The sequence below is a fragment of the Furipterus horrens genome, unplaced genomic scaffold (genome assembly GCF_987537825.1).
Source record: "Furipterus horrens unplaced genomic scaffold, mFurHor1.1.pri manual_scaffold_6, whole genome shotgun sequence".
Classification (NCBI taxonomy): Eukaryota; Metazoa; Chordata; class Mammalia; order Chiroptera; family Furipteridae; genus Furipterus; species Furipterus horrens.
Window position 1 is genome coordinate 142,581,125 of NW_028327176.1, and position 15,985 is coordinate 142,597,109.

A 15,985-nucleotide genomic window follows, 5' to 3' on the forward strand; every position below is an offset into this window, starting at 1 on the left:
ATATGTTTTGTTGGGGTCTATGGCTCTTCTACATTCTGCTCTTCAGTCATGCTCACATCACATATAGAACTTTTTTCTTCGATGCATCTTCGTGATTGATTCTGAAGCTCACTGGACATGTGAGAAGCGGACAGAGATTCAGTATTCCCATTGGAAGATTTCTTCACTGTCCAAAATATAAACATTGATGTTCTTACTTTGAAGCAAAGAAGAGGCTATGTGAAGAATGCAATTAAAAGTAACTTAAATCCTTCAGAACTCTTTAGTGTTTAGTACTTTTAATCATTATGTTAACAGAGATCTGTGAATTGTATTTATTAACACCAAAGAAAACCCTGCTCTGTAATATCATTGTCTTATTACTAATAAACTTATGATTCTTGGAACTGTTTTGTGTAAAAGTAATTGAGACACAGTAGGCCATTGGTGATTTTAACAGAAATTATTTTCCTGGTGGAAACGTCTGTTAAGGTGTTACCCACACAGAAACCATAGATGCATTTATTGTTACTAGAGATGGTAGAACTGATACCGTGTTGGGATTTACTGTCTCGCAGGGTCCAAAGAGAGAAGATTTCTATTGCCATAGCAGTTTGAAAACCAGTGAAACAAGCTTTTTACTTCTCAAAGCATTCATATTTAGAACATTATGCAATTCAAATGCACTTCCCAGAACACAAAATGGGATCATTTAAAAGGTAGGGGAAACAATGCAAGGAAAAAAGACTGAACGAAGCCGTGTGTCATTAATTCAGTTATAAATTATTAGCTGAAAGCAGCCTCTCAGGATTTGTATTTGATGAACAAAAATTGATTGCTTCAAGGACATTTCAGTCCTTTTGATGTTCCCATCTTTTAGCCTACCACAAATCTGAATCCTTAACAGGATGATTATAACATTATAGTAATCCTGAGAGCCAATACTAAAGGATTTGCAAGAGAAACGGAGATCAATAGTTTGAAAAAAGAATGTCTTTTTGAATTGACAGCACTGTCTCGCCTGATCGTGAACCTGAACAAAATAAGTGGAGCTTAAGTACACAAGCAATCGTGCAGGCCGAGTGGCGGGGCTGCGAGGAGCCGAGGCTTGGGCGCCTGAATAGGCCGGAGTGCTGAATATTTCTAAAGGATTAAACCCCAACTAATGGCAACCCAAAGATATTTTGCAAACAATCAGTTTCTTCCCAAAATAGATAAGATAATACATTATGGGCCCGAATTGGTATTCAAAAGACTGGGTTCAGCTACAGGTTAAACATTTGCTTTTGCATAGAGTTTGAGATTATGGGAAATTAGATTAGAGGTAACATTGTTTTAATGGCTATCTTCTTTGGGCCACTTTGAAATGGAGAATCCCCCTGCAGTATTTCAGGATGGACTGGAGAGAACCATGTTCTTAACACATAACACAGTAGAAAACCAAATGAGCCAGAATTGTTTAAAAACACAATTGCCCACATCTATGGGATTTCCAAGTTGTAACATCATTTGATACCTCAAAAAGACAGCGAAAGGCAGCTGACTGTTAATGGCTCTTTGAACAATTCAAGGATTAGCATAAAATTATACATAAAGAAGGGTAAGCATAGCCAAGGCACTTGCTCACCACAGAAGGGGCATTGTCAGGAACTGCAAATGGACTCAGTGAAAGTGTGAAGGCATCTTAACATTGTCTGAGGACCTGCATGCTTTAACATTGATGTATATATTTTCTAGTTCTTTGTTTCCTCAGCAAGAGGCCAACTTAGTCCACTGGAGGGAGGTGTCAGGAGACTTCAGATGGCACACATCTGGAGAACATCCCATGGAAATTGTGAATGGCTAAGTAATCTCTTTCAGGACCAAGACAAAGGGTGGTAATTTATGGTTTGGGTACAGACTACAAAACCTGCCATTAATTCTAACAACACCAACGTTAAACCAAATGACTTGGAAGATTAAATATGCAACAGCAATTAACAGAGAGGGAAAGCAACGATTCCGAAAGACACACGTTTCACACTGTCTTTCAAAGATGAAAAAACCTTGTCTCTGACAGAGCTTATGTTCTCAGCCACTATGTGGAACAGTCTTGCTGGTGTTATACAGCTCGATGGCATTGAGCCTCACAGTTCTGGCATGTTAAAGAGTGGCTCAAATTAAAAGCATGTTAAAGCCACAATCCCTGAGAGTTGTGCTGGAACAGATTAAACATTTTATTTGGAGGTTATGCATGATAACATGTTATCCTTAAAGTTAACCTTTTTCTCGAACTGTTTAAAATGTTTTGTAGCTGTTCTTGTCTAAACGAATCAAAAGAAGGTTAAGCAGGAACTAGCATAAATAATAGTGCCTTAAAAGGGGGCAGCAAAATTGATAGCTCTACAAATGGCAGCCACCTGCACCAGGAAAACTCAAAGAAAGGGAATAAGTATTTGAAGAGAAAGAAAAATTGGAGATGTGACAGCAAAGAATAGAAATCACTCCCCAGAAGGTGTTTAAAAAGCTCTTCTATCTTATATTTAATCACTGTTCTTTTAAGTCCATAAATTAAAATGAAATGCGTATGTTATACGCATTATAAGTATATATACTCGTGTAATCTAAAGCATCTTAACTTTGCTTAACTTGTTTTCATACTGCCATAGTTAATTCCATTACTCATATAAAGAACAACAAAATCTTACAGTGAACTGTTTTTTATCACATTCTCTTACATTTTTATGCCTAAACAAAATCTTGATTTCTCTAACTAATAAAGATTTACTGTCTTTTCCTTTAGCAAATGTATGACAGATATTTCATTAAATTTGAAAGAAAATTGTAAAAGAACAAAGTACTTGTTAACAATTTACTCCCAAGAATTAAAATGGGGCCACTCAATGTAGCCAGTTCAGTTATAGATTTGTGACATAAAAAGCAATGCTTCAAAAAAATCCATTGTTGGAAAAAAAGAAATGAACGGTTTCATAATTATTTAAAGAATAAAAAATATTTAATTCTAACTCTTCAGCAAATTAATAATTCAATTCAACTAATATGATTGGCATTAATGAGCTCTGTCATGGAGACCCAATGATGAATGAGATACTTCAAGGATTTTGTGATCTGGTAGGGGTCATCTATGTGTCCCCAATTGTGCCATTATAAATACAAAAGTTGTATTGTTTTATTATTGCCAATGTTACTTAAAAGTTTGGCCTGGTAGCTCAGTTTGGTTGGTTATCCCAAAGCACCAAGGGTGCGAGTTCAGTCACTCCCCAGTTGGGGCACATACAGGAGTTAACTAATGAGTGCACGGGTGGGTGAAACAATAAATCAATGTTTCTCCCTCTCTTCCTCTCTCTAAAGAGCAATAAATAATCTTTGTAAAAAAGTTTGTACTGATAAAAATACCTATAATTCCAAGAGATTTTGGTATCATTTATAAATGAAAGCCATGGGTGAGCAATAAGACAGCAGAGCAAACCAAGTGACACTAGGAAAGGCCAACCTTCTCTAAGTATTAATACTCTCCTTAGGATAGTGGACTACATTTCATAGAACACTTGTTCCTAACAATTTTCTCCAGAGAAAAAAGGATTCCATAGTCAATTAATTTAGGAACTACTATAACTATACACCATTTGAGAATCATGTGTTTCATTATATAAAGTCTTTAAAAACCCTTCAATAAAGAAAAGAGATGCTGTGTTTAAATTTACTATTTCACAGCATACTTGAGCATGAAATTCCTTTATTCCTTACATTCATTAACAAACCTGAAAATAAGAAACACACTTTGGGAAATTCTGTTTTTGACTACCCTCAGGGACTGGGTTCTGGGCTGGACCAAAGTGAGGTTTCCTCTGCTCTGAGATCAAACTTCCATTCACACCAGAAACATCACCATTTCTTTTTTTAAAACATGAATTAACACTATTGCAAATATTCTTTAGAGAATTTGAGACACTTTTAAAAAACTGGGTTAGAACTAAATAAATTTAATTAATCATCATTTCTTAAACTTTCAGCACAATTATAGAATTAGATATTCCAAATTTATATTAGCTAAACCAAATGATCTGTGTTCTGAGTTTAAAAAAATTAACTCTTTGAAGAGCACATGGCTATCAAATTCCACTGAACAAAAAACAACTAGACATAGAAAGACAAAGGTCATAGGTAAAATGATTAGGGCCTGTGGGTGGACGGAAATGGACTGGTGAACTTGATATGAAATCATCACTGATCAGAATAGAGAATCTTTAAGGTATTAGGCTGCTACTCAGTTACCTTAAGTAAAAACAGAGAATTAATTATATAGACACAGAATGTTTTATGAAACCAAAGGGCACATATGCAGCTGGAACTGCTGAGCCACCAAGAAGCCTGTAGGTCAGCTCCTCTTCAAATCCATCTGAATTGCATCTCGTATTCTCTTATGTGTCCATTCTTTTCTTTGCAAATAGACTTTCTCTATGCCTCTGCATCAATGACCCAAAATGTCAGCCCCATGGCTCCCAGGTTTGCATGTTACAGTACCAGCCACATGCAGTAACTAGAGGTCTCAGTTTCAAAGGCAAATGATTAGAAGAAAGAATGTGATTAGCCCATTTAAGTCAGGTGTCCTGACAGTCTTTAAAGAGACAGGTAACAGCTAACAAGTATGACTGCCAATGGCCTACCCTGTGGACTTAAGAGGTATTCCTAAAAAAGCCAAAGATAGCACAGGATTAAGGTGACTCTCAAAATGTCCACTGCTAGTGTCATGACTGTGATTTTTTGTCTTGAGAAAATAACAGGCTTTACAATCCCACAAATGTAAGAACACTGGTAAATACCATTACTAACACTAATATCGGAAGGCCTGCGGAACAAATTAATAGAGCAGAATTGCAGTGATTTATAGGCTATTATAATCTCACTTCAGAAAAGGAGGTTTAATGAAACTTTTTTCTATCTGACCACATGAACTACTTTTTTAATAAGGAAAGCACTTTCAAGAATATCTTTTAGTGGGAGTTCTGCCAAGATGGAGGCCTAGACAGACACTCTGGGTCTCCTTCCATAACTAAGAAGGACTATAACTACCTCCAAACTAGAGACAGTCAGAAGTTCCAGAAAATCAAGCTGCATGGAAGTCCAACAAACAAAGATATACAGAAGAAATACTCATCCAGACAGGTAGGAGGGGCGGAGCTGGGGCGGAGAAAACGCGGTGTGGCGGCAGCAGCAGCAGCAGCAGCAGCAGGTTGGCGGAAACCACAGTCACACATTTTAAAAAGTGGGGAGAGACACCTGGGGAGTGCTCTCAGCACCAGACCAGACCACGCAGCTCAGGGTCCCAGCACTGGGGAAAATCAAGCCTCATTGCCTCTGACTGTGCAAACCAGTGGGGGCTGGGGTGGAGGAAGAAACTGTCATTCTCTCAGCAAAGTCCACTTGTTTAAAGGGCTCCCACAGTCCTAGAACATCTGCAGACTCACCCACTCTGGGAACGATGGCCAGGGCAACAGCTAGAAAGGTGCCAGTCCCATATGAAAGTAGGAGAAGTGCCTGGAAAGGGGGAAAGTGCTGAGCAAGTGGCATTGTTCCCTCTCTGACCCCTCCCCTACAAGGAGCGCCACAACAAAGTGAAATGGGTCACCCTGTACTAAAGAATATCTAAAGCTCCACCCCTTAAAACATAACAGGAGTGACAGCTCTGCCTAAGAAACAGAGGAAACAAACACAGGAGCCTGTCAAGAGAAGACAGAAAGGTATGGCCCAAAAAGGGAACAGATCAAGGTTCCAGTGGGAGAACTAAGCAACGAGGAGATAGCCAACCTAACAGATGAAGAATTCAAAACACTGGTGATAAAGGTGCTCACAGATTTGACAGATACCCTAAAGTATGGCAAATGCATAAGGGAAGATGTGAAGGCTATGCTAAGTGAAACAAAGGAAAATCCTCACAAAACCAATGGTAAAGGGAAGGAAACTGGGGTTCAAATCAATGATTTGGAATATAAGAAAGGAAAAAACAGTCAACCAGTACAGAATGAGGAAACAAGAATTGAAAAAATGAGGGGAGGCTTAGGAACCTCTGGGACAACTTTAAACATGCCAACATTTGAATCATAGGGGTGCCAGAAGAAAAAGAGAAAGAGCAAGAAATTGAAAGCTTATGTGAAAAAATAATGAAGGAAAACTTCCCAAATTTGGTGAAGGAAATAGAAATACAAGTCCAGGAAGCACACAGAGTCCCAAACAAGCTAGACCCAAGGAAGACCACACCAAGACACATCATAATTAAAATGCCAAAGCTTCGAGATAAAGAGAGAATCTTAAAAGCAGCAAGAGAAAAGAAGAGAGTTACCTACAAAGGGGTGCCTATAAGACTATCAGCTGATTTCTCAAAAGAAACTTTGCAGGCAAGAAGGTACTGGCAAGAAGTATTCAATGTGATGAAAAGCAAGGACCTACAACCAAGATTACTCTGTCCAGCAAAGCTATCATTTAGAATGGAAGGGCAGATGAAGTGCTTCCCAGACAAGGTAAAGCTAAAAGAGTTCATTATCACCAAGCCATTATTATATGAAATGTCAAAGGGACTTAGTTAAGAAAAAGAAGGTCAAAACTCTGAACACTAAAATGACAACAAACTCATAACTATCAACAACTGAATCTAAAAAATAAAAATGACATCTAAATAAACCAGAATAGGAACAGTATCATAGGTATGGGGATCATTTGGAGGGTTATCAGCTGGGAGGGGGAAGGGGGAGAAATGAGGAAATGGTGCAGGGTTTAAGAAGCATAATTGGTTGGGGGGAAGTCACAAATAATCTAGGAAAGGGTGAAGCCAAAGAACTTACATGCACGACCCATGGACATGAACTAAGGGGGGGGTGGGATTGCTGGGGAAAAAGAGGTACTGGGCAGAGGGGAGCAAAGGGGAAAAAATGGGACTCCTGTAACAACATAATCAATAAAATATACTTTAAAAAAAGAATATCTTTTAGCTATGGTCCCACTTAATATTTGCTAACATTTTCTGAGACAATGGCCTAGATTTTTTGAGGTGCATTAACTCACTTAGTAATCTTGACAACCCTCAATTAGGTACTAGCTTCATCCATACTTTATAAACTATGAAACGAAGGCTTAGAAAGTTAAGTAAGGTTTTAAAGGTCACATAGCTAGTAAATAGCCGAGCCAGGTTTTTAATTAAAAGAGTCATAGGGTAATGCTCAGAGTGACCAGCCCATCTCAGAGAAAGGTAACTGTCCAGAAGAGAGAGGTAAGGGATGCTGCACAGAGCCACACAGTCACATGTGACTGAGTGCCTCCTCAACACAGTTTAGGTATCACCCACCTTTCTCCTGAGATAAAATAAATATATTCAAGCCTAAAAATGCAGTTGATGTCAGTAGATTAACAAAGGCTGGAAAGCATAAAATTCACTAGCAACACAAGATAAAAAAATGACTCTGGAGTCAGTCAGATGCACATCCTGTACACCACATGTGGAGAGACACTCAAATCTACAGGTGCTGGGAATTAATTTTTTTCGGTTCCTAATAATTGAGGAAGAATTAAAAGACTTTGTGTTGTGGTAAAAAGCTTTCTAACGAAGTGTGTTCACTGAAATTAAAGGACAATTAATTTTCAAATATGTGCTCTTAAGAACAGCATTTGATCTGCCAACAAGTAAACCAAAATTATTTAATAAAATGGAAAAAAGTTTTAAAGCCTGGAAGTGATATAAAATTGTCATGAAAAATAAAATGTTTCATTGTGTGATAGCAACTTGGTGCCAGGTCTGATAGACACTGTGGAATCCAGAGATTTCCCAAACCAGGGGCATATGGTAGAGAATCATTATATATACCAGTCAGGTCTGATACTGCACCAGGCTTTTAATACTCTGCAGTTCGTAGATACTTGAGTATCAGTTTTCATCTAAATTGAGTTGGAAGAGAGAGAAGTTCAAGAAGCCCCTGAGTGGTAAGGGTGAAGCTCTCAGAGTCATTGTTGGCACCTGTGCATGCCCAACCAGGTGCCTCTGGGTCGGGTCTCCCGTGGACGGGCCCCTGTTGCTCTCAAACAGCACATCCTTGTGTGTTCCTAAGATTTTCAAAGAGGTGGGTCTGCCCTTAACTAGTCAATTGTGTTGATGAAACTGAAAAGGCAACAGAAGTTTCAACAGCTGGGATGGAAAAACAAAAGTTGAGAGATTAGGAGAAACTAGAACTGGAATCAAGTTCAAGGAGAGTTCTGTAGAACTGAAGAGATGCATCAGTGGAGAATGGAAACCTGAACAAGAAGATCACAGGCTTCCTTGGGGAAGACCTGCCTGGAATGTCAGAGAGAAGAAAGCACAGTCGGAAGCCCTAAAACATACTTGTTTTCTCTGGTCCTCAGCAAATGAGCTTCCACATGAACACAGAGACCACAGAGAAGTATCCCACAAAGCTCCATTTCGAGAGAGAAGGGAATATGAGTTAGAGAAACTTAGAGTTCTTTGAGTATAAACTATTCATAGCTTTATTGGAAATGAAATGTTCTAATTAATAAAAGACTCTGGTTATCATACATGCTACATATAGATAATAAGTTTTCAAAATTATGAAACCAAAACATTAAACTCACTGCATTCAATAGGATAAACTTACTTTTCCCTTAATGGTATGGGAAGCCCTTGAGGTTCTTTTTCTGCTTCAGGCACAACATCATTTAACACCATCTATCATTCAGCTGAAGATGTGTGAAATTGTTAGTTAACACAAGTCCCTTTGACGGTCTGTCAGACTGAAAACCAGATTTCACCGTTCGCAATATGTGTTCCATATATAAATTAATACATTATAACTGGAGTCAAAACCACAGCTAACATTCTTAGGCGAAGGTCCATTCCATGTTCATGTTCAGGAACTCCATGGTTCAGCCTCACACAGATAACATTCATATTAACTAGCTCCATATTTCCCTCCCCCTCTCCTCCCTTCCTCGTCTCCACTAACCCTCCGAGTACTTTCCCATTTTACCCCTTTAAAACTAGGTCTATTTTCCTTATATCGCTTTTCTTATGTCCCTATGGATTTTGACATATATTCTCCAAATTTGAATGTAAAATATAGTCCAGAAAGAGTCATCTGATAGAATTTGATAGAATTACTACTGGAAAGACCTGGGGGTGGGGACAGGAATGATTTAATGCTTTGCAGAAAAATCATCCTTCTCTACAAGCAGAAAGCATAACCCATTAGCATTCCAAACAGGCTGTTCAAAGCTTTCAAATGGTGAGGCTGAGTTGGTCTTGCTCTCTCCCCATGCACACACATCCCAGGGGTGCCTCTGACCTTGGGCCTCCACAGGCACTGCTGGCACAGCATCTGGGATTTTATCACCACTCTGGAGAGTGAGTCTGGATGGACCCACTGCTGGTTACTCCAAATTTTTTTCATGACTGAATGTCTTGATATGCATCAGCTCGCATGGTATTCTTTATAGTTGATTTTTGCAGATATTTGCTCTTTCGACACATTTGTATTACAAAGAGGAACATATGGCCCCCAAAAATCTATTTCTATATGTATAGGTTCCAGAGTTTGGAGATCTTTTTGTTTCTAATTTAGCTTTTATTTGTTAAAGCTTCTTCTTGGTTTTACAATTTAAAGGTGGGTTTTCTACAAGGACCACATACAGTCATACTTAAAATTCCTTAAGAAAAGTGGAGTTTGAGGGTGTATATTTTACTTAAGAGATAAATAGTGACCTTCGGGAGGCATAACAAACAAGAAATACAAAGAATGGATTTCCACAGAACAAAATGTAGAGGGCTACAGAGATCCACCTTTCCCCTTATCAGGCATCTCTCCCAGCCCCCACCCATTCAAACTCACACAGACCACCCCCACCATCACAACTAGGATAATGGTTACTTAGGATTCAAGGGCCACACTTTCTTGACAGATGGAATACAAAAATAATGTGGAAGATATAGAGTTAATGGGAATAAAAACTGATCCTGCCAAATCAAAAACAGAAGTGGGTAGACTTGTGTTATGTCTCATTTGAGGTATCCTGACCCAGCTGGGAAAGGAAACTATGAAGATGATGCATACCTATTTATATTGTTATAAGTGCTGAAATAAGTACCCAATGATGTAAGAGCTGAGATTTTCAGTTATGAAAGTTATAGTTACTTACAGCTACTTAGCACAAGATTTTTTAATGATGATCAGGACAAAAGTATAATTGAAGCTCAGTTTACCTCATGACTTACTTCTGTAATGCAAAAATAATTATAATAAATGCTATATTTCAGAGGCAAGTATCCAAACAAAATGGTTAAGTGCATGAGCTTCAAGGTCATTCTGCCAAGCATTTAATCCTGGTTTCATCACTCATTAACTTGTGACCTTGATCTAGTAATTGATCTTCTTTAAGCTTCACTCCTTGAATTTAATTAATATTTAATACATGTTAGCTACCCTCGTGAGTGATTTATATATCAGTAGAGAAGCATTAATACTAACTGTTTTAGTCAGGGTAAGCAATGTTAGCTGACCTAACAAACAATTCCAAAATTTCAATGAGCTTAACACAACAGAAGTGTTTTCCATTCACGTCACAAGACTAGGTGTAGAGGTAGTTCTGATCACCAGTGTGAAACCCAGACTCTTTCCATCTAGTAGCTTCTTCATATCCTGTGGCCTTGGAGTCCATTGCTTGATTCTCTCCTTCCAGCCTACAGAAAGAGCGCTCAGAAGGCTGTCAGATATTTAAGGGCCAGGCCTAGAAGGAGCCATATCATTTCTACCACATTTTATGGACCAGCATTTGATCATATGGTCTTACCTATATGCAAAGAAGCTAGAAGATGTAGTCTAGCAGCATGCCTGGAGAAGAGGAGAACATGGCTCTTTATCATTCTTGATACGAAAGGTGTTCATTCGTAGGTGTGTTACTTGAGATGGAAAAAGTTGCTTTTATATGGTGTAACATTCTGTGAGCACTAAATGAAATAGTATATATAAATAGCTTGGCCCATAGTAGGTACTCAATAATTCTTAACTATTTCATTATTAATTGAATATGAATTTACAGACTAAGCTCATTATACACTAAATACCCTTTGTGAGACTGTGAAGTATCTTTTCCACAAATCTTTCCAAAACCTGTGTATATATTTCACACTCTTCCTTTACTTGACTGAGAGAAAAACAGAATCTCCTTTGCAGTAAGAAGGTAAAACTAAAGCCCCAAAGCAGTTCTATATTTTCTAATAATTCTTCTACTTAGTTCTCCTTGACCTCATCTTAGCTACTCTTAGTTATCATTCTAAGAGCCCCAATAATGGAAAAGTAATAGTATGAGAATATATTATGTAACCTGATAACACTACTGTATTATCAATCAGGAACACTCTTCCTCACAATTTTCCTATCTACCTCATTGTTCCATTTAAAAACAATCTAAAATTCCACAGATTTTACAGAAGCTCCTCAGAACCAATTAAATTTTAAAGAGTAATAAGCTTTATATCAACTAAACTTCACAAAACATAGACTTGTTAAATTGGAAAAAAATTTTTATGTGATTCAATCTAAAGATGATTAGTGTTTCAAATACACTAGCAAGTTATTTCTTCCATGGTTATACTCCATAAATTTAACTCAGAAATGTGTCAGGAATTATGTTTATTTTATAGAAGTTATAGTTATCAAAAGGAGAAAAATTCCTTCCAATAAAGAGCACAAATTGGGTTTTGTAGAAAACAATTTACTTTTTGAGCCTAGGAGAATTTGTTTCAATCACTTTCCAACAAGAAGAATTAGCTACTCATATAATGTTGACAAAATGGAATCACAAAACAAAACTGAATTATGCTTCCTAACACCTGTGCTTAAAAAATACCAACTAATACATTCTGAGTATTTACCACATACCAAATGATGTTCTAGATTCTTTGAGGTGGGTTCTATTAATATTATTTTTCCCATTTTACAGATGGGAAAATGGACACCAGAGAAGTTAAGTAACTGGACCAAGATTATGTTGCTATTTGGAGCACAGCTGGAATTTGAATAGGAAACCTTGCTCCAGGGTCCAAGTTCTTAACGACTACCAGTCCCTAACAACTAGGGGGTGACAAACTCTGAAACTGATACCCAATGCGGTGTGTTAAATATTTCTCAGGTTAGTTCTGTGTGGAAAAATACCTACTTGGTATTCTAACCCAACGTTCAATCTCTAGTCCTGAATGCAGGAAAAGGCATAATGAAAGTAAGGGAACTGTTTTGTACTTATCTCCTGCCTCCTCTCCTCACTAAAAATGCCTCCTTCTGAAAGTGTGCTCCCAGCATCGGACTGACTCTGCACAGTATGAAAAGTTAATGAGAGCAAAGAGAAACCAAGAACCCAATGTTGTAATCTCCCAGATGGGAACTAGGCAGGAGACAATGACAGTGCTGCAGGCTCTTTAGGAGTTCATGTTCACGTGCATCTTGAAAGCAGCATCTCCTCTCCCAGATCCCTGGTCTGAATCCCCGGGGGTGGGGGGTGGGGGGTTAGGAGTTGGCTTTGATGTGGCAGAGCAAGCAACCAGGAGCAGGAGCCCCCACAACCAGCCTCCTGGGGAGGGCCAGGGTGCCACCCCACGGAGGAGTTGGTCCTTCTTCCCCCCTTCCAAGTGTAAGCAAAGCTCAAGCTTACAAACAAGCCACAGAAAGGATATATGTACTTTCTCTGACTCTCACAGTATGGAATAAATGGATAATGAACAGATTGTAAAAGAGGATATTCAAATGTTCTTGGTCCTTTTCACTTTTCAGTTGGTGTTTGCCGTGCAAAGGGTGAAAGCTTGTTCCTTTTTTTTTTTTTTTTTTTTTTTTTTACGCTGAAGGGTATTAACGTTTTATGGAGAGGAGATGGATTGGTCTTTTTGAAGTGCTTGCTCTGCTATTACGGCTCAAAGAAAGAAATCAGTTCCACATTAAGCTGAGGCTCTCATACTAGCCTGGGAGGCCAGAGGGACATCATGTTTTCCTTTCTGAAATCACGACACACAGCTAAGAGAAAGTCATAGGATATCTCAGGTCTGCTTAGAGCCGCTTGCAAATTAGTAGCTATAATTGGATCCAAACTACCCAGCTGTTGTTTGTCGCTAAATGGGTGCAGCTAGGAGAAGCCCCTCTTGTCCCTAGTGGGAAAAATGCCTCAGTCAGACTGCAGATTAGACAGGAGCGAGGCCATCTCTTAGGCCTTAGAGAGTGTGCAGCTTTTGCTCAAACTTTCCAAATTGTTGTGCAATGAGAAAACTTGGTAAACCACTTCAAAAATGCACTGGGCCACTCTGAGTGAACGGGGCCGGGGCCACCTTCCATTGGTCCTCTCCCCATCACGCCTGGAAGCTGCCTGCTTTCCTTGCTTCAGCTGTGCAGACTAAGTTCCACCATGAGACACAAGCTCTTCCTTGTCCCCCACCCCATTCTCACCCTTCCCCCCGGCCCACACCCCCGGTGTAGGTGTCCTCATCATGGCACGTTCACAGCTAACACTTGCTGCTGGGCTCACAGCTGCTAGGCAGTCTAGGTTTTCCCAGTGCATTCAGGGGCAGAGGCACGCCATCCTGAAATGTGTTCATAGCTTCATCCTTCACCAAATTACCGTATTTCATTTTTACCACAAAATTAAGTCTGACTCATGACCCAAGTGACCTAGAGTAAGTCATTTAAAAATCTTTGAGCCTCGGGTTCCTCATCTGGCAAATGAGGATAATGATAATAAGGTCTAAGGGAAGAGCAAAAATGAAAATTGATGATGAGGTTCCAGGCTGGTTATAGGCCCGCTTCCCTTTGTCTGTCACCATGGTGATCAACTTCATGCTCTCTGCACAGTGGTGCTGTTTGCATATTTGCATGTGCTGAGGAAGTAATCCACCCAGAAATGTTTAGGACACCCCACCAAACCACACATACTTATATGAACTTAAATGTCTATTTGCTGTTACACTTAACAAAGCTTGTAATTTCACCAGTAGAACAACAAAAAACCATGAAGATGGAAAATGGTTTGAAGACATCATTATCCCTAAACTCTAGAGAACAATACTTTCTCTAAAGTACTAAAGAGAGAACAGGAGGGATCAATGATAAGGGATCCCCACTTTTTCTTCATTCCCCCCACTTTTCCTTCAGGATGGCTCTGGTCCATCATTGGTAGGAGGCTACTTCTGGAACTCCAAGCCAAATCATATCAGTCAAGTTAGAAAACAGTAAATTTCTGTTTCCACTCTAGGCATCAGAATAGCATATTTTATAGTGGGCTACAGATGCTAAATTACTTGAATCTTCATTCAGATGTTCTTAATTTACATTGTCTGTGGCAAATAAAAAGATAAGTACAATCCATATTGCAAATGCATCTTACTGTAATAAATCTGTAGCCTTCTTTCGCTGGGTCTTCTCCACCTTGTGGAATTTATATTGCAGTCATAATAATGTCAGGCCCACACTGTGCATATCTTCCTGCTAATTATGCCTAGTTTTTAAAACAGTGACCATTTATGAAAGCAGTATTATGGTATTTTTGATTATACCCTAAATAATTCTGTAAACATAAAACATGCTGAATAATATTGGAATTCCACTAAAGAAATGTAATAAAAAAAAAACCTATCACATACATTCCAACATTTTTCCCTTTTACAAAGAATGTCTTTGATGAGATGCAATGTCCTTTAAAACCACTGAACTAAAAAAACCGTAAATATTAATTCTGACTTTAGTTTAATCCTAAAAGCAGAAATTACAAAATTTAGCTCAAAGAACAATACCAAAATAGTGATAATTATAATAACCATAGTACTAATAATATTTATTGAGTAGTAATTATTGACTATTAATTATGTCTTAAGTACTAGGCTTCCATGCTTTGAAGACATTACTTTTTTAATATTTATGTCAATTCTTTAAAGTAGGAATTCTTCTTTTCCCCCATTTTATGGCTGAGGACACTAAGACTTGGACAGATCAAGTTCTTTGCTCAAGGTCACATTGTTGTTGTGACAGAGTGTGGATTAGCAAGACTCTGGCTTTGAGATCATATTTAAATTGTTTGGTTTTATGTGTTTTCAGATTAAAAAAAAAAAGAAAGAAAAAACAGAAGCAGAAATGGCATACAATTTCTCTAGTTAGGCATCCAGCCTATAGCTTTTTGTTTTCCTTGCATGCATGTAAAAGACCTAGAAGGCAAACTTACACTGGTGGCTCTTGTAGGCAGAGTCTCTATAGCTAAATATGTATCATGGAATGTAAATGTCCAAGAGTCAGGCTCTGATTCAAGGTCAAATGTATCCATGCACAGGACACAATTGGATGAAACACAAGACTCTGCTGATTGTTTTCCTCATAATGCTCCTGACAATCCGGCCTTTCTTACTTCACAACCTGTCAGTGTGTTCACAGCTTCCCCACTGGAAGAGTTTCCCAGAACAGTGGCAGCACCTTTTAAACATAGTTTTAAAACCAAAGCAGCTGATAGGGCCATGTGACATTCCACACTGTTCTGACATTTGAAAACCTTAATTCTGTTTCCAAAGCTTAATATACATCCAGTTCGGCTAAGTTTATGCTTAGGAAGAGCACGCCCAGCCCTGAGGCATGTGACAGAGTCTGGGGGTGGAGGTGGAGGTGACTGACTCCTCTGTCTGTGATGGTCACCTGTACCTGCGACATGCTCATGAACCTGGGACAGTCCCACACTTGATGCGAAAGTGGAAGGCTGGATTTAGAGTACTTGAACTAAAAGAATTCAATTTCATTCAAATGAACGATCCTAAACAAAGTGAACAAAATTAATGCTTTAGATACATATATGATAGGGACACTGAAATGTGAATTTACTCACTTTGACATACAAAAAGACAAATCAAATTTCCCTGTAACTTAAATTGAATGCTATGAAAAACTGAAGGGCTAGGCACTGCATTAAAAACTACATTTCTCCCCACAAAATTATCTCAAATCTCAGTATA